Here is a 5,273-nt window from a genome sequence, read left to right on the forward strand (position 1 = left end):
ATCGGACAATAACAGATGGAAATAGTTGATGCTGAGTGTAGTTCCCATGGAAAAGGAGAGTGTTACAAGTAACGTTAGTCTATTTCATCAATCTTAAAAGCATTAACTCTTCATGATTCTTTCAAATCAGATGATACAACAGAGTTGCAATCTTTTGAGCCCAGGTCAAATTGTAATAGCTGGTGCTCAAGGTAAATACAAATCAAAGAAAATTATTATATTCTAGTTATGCTGTCAGCAAGCCCATGGCTATTTTGAGAAGGAAACACTTTGATTTTAGGCCTTGGTCTATAAAACAGAGTTTACAAGAAGCATGTAAAACTCCGTGCAAAGCACATTGCTATACCAGCTGAAAGTTCAGGAAGTGGACAGAATATGAAATCAATTTATGTAGTGCCATCTGTAATTGAGTCTGCAAAGAAATTGATGCTAGAATGTGAACAACAGAATTTAAGGGATGGAGCTTCTGAATATGATTGGAGTCTTAAAGATATTAGAATGGTAATTCAAGATGATAGATCAAATTTTGATGAAGGCTTGTTTTCTAGTTATGTTAATATATATGCAAATAAAAAATACAAATTTGTACTAATGTTGTAAATTTATTATTAATTATATATTTGAAGATTTAGTGTTTATTTTCTGAAAAAATTCCATTCATAAATAAATTACAAATGTCAAATATGAACTAAATTAATTTATGACATCAATTATGTGTATCTCAATTGCGCCAAATTCAAATATTGATGTTTTCACAGGTAGTGGCTAAAGGTGGAGTTGATGACTTGACCCATATGGGAAATGGATTTTGATTTGTGATGGTGATTGTTTGGTGGGTGACTTGTGAGGTAACACCAGTGTGGGGTGTAGTTCAATGCCCTTAGATCGTGGTGATAACTGTTGAGGTATTACATTCTGGTGAATACATTCAGAATCCCATGAACCGTCACTACAGTTAAAGTGCCAGTGGGATGTCATGGTGATTGTGGTTAGTAGGAATGGATGTGGTAGGTAAAGGGAAGAAAGAGTGAATGGTGGTTTTTGTTTCGACTAGTAATTGCACTAGCACGTGGGAGGGGGCTGATCATCTCTCTGTTCTTTCACTCCTGGAATTGATCTTGAAATGCAAATGGCATCAAATTATAAAGGAGATTCTCATCAAAAACTTGTGAATCATTATCAACATAATTAGTGACAATTTTCCCTCTGGGATGGTCCCAAAACTGAACTGTCGCTTTGGCATACGAGAATTAGAAAAGGAATGATGGAATTGTTTCTTTGGTTAGTATTAGTAGTCAAGCTAGTACTTGTAATAAATCACTGGAGGTAAACACAGGGGACATAGCTGAGGTAGAGGACTAACTAAAGATCGAAGGTCATTTGCAGGACCAACTTCATGGAAATGTCAGACCATCAATGGAACTTGTAATACCTTCGTCCTCCAAACTCTTGTGCTAATGTTGTCATGGTTAAAACATCCTCCGGGTCATTTTTAATATCGCCATTGCAAACTATCTTCACCATTTAAATATTAAAATATTTCATAGGACTTTCAGTCTGAAATGGCTGAATAGACTATCATTAACAGTTGGATCTTAAATCTCATTGTTTGATGCTATGTGAGGTATATTGATCAGTGGTGACCGAATTTGGAAATCTGCAAATTTTGAGATAATTTGAGATCAGGTGTGATAGTTGTTCGTGGGGTTGGAGCACTTTTCACACTAATTGAAAGAAAAAAAAGGAAACGTTTATGTGACCTCCGACTAGGACATAGAATGCTCGGACGTCTTCGAAGTTATGTGACTTTTTGAGGTGAATGTGGCGATAATGAGTGGGTGGATAATTATTGTATGGAGTATAATTTGTGAGGTTTACCAACAGACTCTATGTTATGCTGAGCTTGAGCTAATGAAATTGAATCTTAGCTATTTTGGGATTGTCATCATGACCTCTGGATAAATTGGTTGTGACTGGTCAATGTAGTTCTGGAAGGCAATGACACGACTTCTAGAAACATGTTTGACATGATGAGTTAGTTTGAGTGACTTGTGGAGACAGGGTGGAGGGGAGAAGTGATTCTGATATAGCCACTCATCATAAGTTCTTGAGCTTTTTCTTGTCTTAGTTTAGTCTGTATGTTTTATAAAGTATTTTTTGGTTCTGTCTTGCTCTCTCTTGTTGTAATTGGCTCTGTGAGGTATGATCTTTATTTTTAGCCAGTTGAGAGCTCCGAAGGAGGCGAGCACATCATGATTACATGGGAGACAGGCTACATATATGGTGTTTTTTTCATTTGGTCCTACAGAGAAATGAACAAACATCTTAAGACTCTATATTTATGTAGTCACCAATTGAAAATTGTTTGCCTTTGTTACATAATATTTTTTAGCACCATGTCAAACTGTTACACTTACTATAATAGTGATATCAGCTCCATAAGATAATAGTGTTTTAACCAATAGGAGTATAACCAATTTGAGCTGCTAAATGAAGTGAGCTCGTCCTTTAGAATTTTGCCTGTTAATGGAATCAATTCGATGTCAAAGAGATATAACAACAAAAATACTTATTACAATGAGCTCCATTCTGTAATAGTAATTGAACACATTCTGAGACACTCTCTATTGATCTCCCTTCTACATTACATAATGCAAATGTAATGGACACTCTCCAGTATTATATGTTGATATATGACATCAAGTCCTTTACAATGTGCAATGAGGTAGTCTAGAACTTGGAGGTTTTTTTGACGAGCTGCTACAATGAAGTGGTGTCAGACCCTATCACAAAACGATTCAACATGATTATCCTTCTCAGAACCATTTACCTCGTTATCGACAATTTTTATTTATTAATTTCTCTCTTCCAGATAAAGATCTTTTCAACCAAAATAAGATCTCCTACGTTGCAAGCTATCAGAATGTCTTGTTCTCCGTTCATTTTCGCCATCTAGGACTTGTTAACCGTGGACACACTCATTAAGTATCATCGCAAGTTAATTAATTAGATGAGCTCCACCCTAGCTTGGCTAGCATAATATTAAATTAATGTTAAAAAGGATATTAATAAACAGATGAAAACAGAGATATAATAACAATTCAATGATTTCTCTGTGACTAGGAACAGATAAGAATTATAATCATTATGATAATGTAATATATATATTTATTTATTGATGCTCATCTAAGAGGATGATTATTTTGCAGTGTTCAGTTTTGAAAGGTTTGTAATTGTGAGGATAATCTGGCCACTTCTTGTCCCAGAGTATCAAGATTTCTATATTGACAAAATATTACAAGCATCATTTATCATTGACCCTCCATGAAGTTCATCCATCCATCATTACCTTTAGGGTAATATTTTCAATATGTATTTCTAATACAGCTTGCATTTTACGGTTAATCTCTAAAAGATAAGTCCAAGGTCAATCTTGACTTGGTTTTTGTGAACTACCAGAAAACACTGATGCTGATACCAGATCTACGAGACAGTTGAACTTTGTTAACATCAGCTTCAGGAGGTATTAGAGCACCTGCCTCCTCTCTCATAATATAATGTTGATAAGTCTATATAAGGATAGTATCCATGACAATTAAAAAATATTAATATTGTTAAAATTCAAATATATATTTTAGATTTATACTTGATTTTTTCTTGATGTCATCTGTTAACTGTTGAGAATGACCCTCATAAAATCCAAGTTTCTCCTCTTTGTGCCAACTGTCTCTTTAGTTGACATATTTTTTCAACTAATACTGTCTTCTCTTGATCAAGTGTCTGGAATAAACTCACTTGACTGAGTCATGAGAATGAATTTGAGAGGTGGAAAGAGAAGATGACTACAGGGAAACAATATGATATTTTTTATATTTGAAAAGTCTTACTTCATCTGGTGAAGGTACTCTATTTGTAGGTAATGTGGCCACATGAACATTGCTGTATGATTCATCCAGTGAGCCATGAGAGACAGATCTCAAACCATTGGATTAGAAGGGAACCAGGTTGTGAGACTGGGAGTGTGGCTACATCAGATTGGTTACTAGCTTCAAGTTGTTCAATGCGCCTTGAGTGGTTAATACAAAAGTAATAAAACATCTAAATAAAGGGATTTACTCACTTTGAATAGAGTTGGACTTGTCTCTGCATATCTTTAATATTGTTTGAATGTTTTCTCTTTAGAGCTACAATTTGTTCTCTTCTTCTTCAAGAGATATTGTCAGTTGCTCAACTACAAGGTGATAAAGGCATCCATACTTCTAGCCTGTTGTTATATTGTCATTAAGCACTTTAATCAAAACTATAGGAAGTTATAATTCAGTTTCCATTCTTCATACATAAATATAATTGTAAATTACACTGGCATGTGAAGGAAGAAACAATTATGAACTACTATATGGTCATTATTATTATTACAGTCTGTTTGTCTCGAGACGTATAAATGTTCAACTATTATGTGTTTTATATGACTAGTGTATGAGGGAGACATACCTGCTTAGATTTGTCTTGAAGTGATTGCATAGTGATGATATTTCTCTGTGACTGCTGTTGTTGAGTTCTAACAATGACTTCCTAAAGAGGACAAACAATGTTTCAAATGATCAATAGTATATCTTATGTCTTACAAGATTATTAAACCTTTATCCTGTGACTCTTTAAGTTGTTGCTTCTGAACAGTTAATTATTCTTCTAACAAAGCTACATGTGCTTCAAGAGATTCTTTCTCTGTTGTTAACTGAGCATTAGATGACGAGAGTTTCTCTGAGAAACCTAACAACTTGCCTCTTTGTCTTTTCTACGACCAACTTCTCTCTCCAAATGTTGAAATGTCTTTTGTAAGTGAGCATGACTTTCTCGCAAAGCACTGTGAGCTTTGACGATCCTAAATGTATAAAATTGAAAATCTCCAGTGTTAGTACAATACCAAGAGTACATATTGGACAAGTTGAGGGACAAACACAATGTACTTACTTTTCAATATCTTTGTTCATATCCTGCATTGCTGTGATTTCATTTAACAAATCTCTTCTGTTTTTTTTTCTCTTTAGCAATTTCTAACCTGGCCTCATCTAATTCACCTTGTTTTCAGTAATATGATTGGTCAGTTCTGGACAACTACATACCACCATATCATATTACAATGCATTCAATGTACATGTAACTTTGTTACTAGATAAAAAACTTACTCTGTTCTTTAGTTGTTGACACTCTTTCTGTGCTAACTCTAATGAGGCTTGGTTTAAGTCTAGATCTTCATTGTTAATTCATGTAAA

This window comes from Gigantopelta aegis, unplaced genomic scaffold, assembly GCF_016097555.1.
Source record: "Gigantopelta aegis isolate Gae_Host unplaced genomic scaffold, Gae_host_genome ctg3569_pilon_pilon, whole genome shotgun sequence".
Lineage (NCBI taxonomy): Eukaryota > Metazoa > Mollusca > Gastropoda > Neomphalida > Peltospiridae > Gigantopelta > Gigantopelta aegis.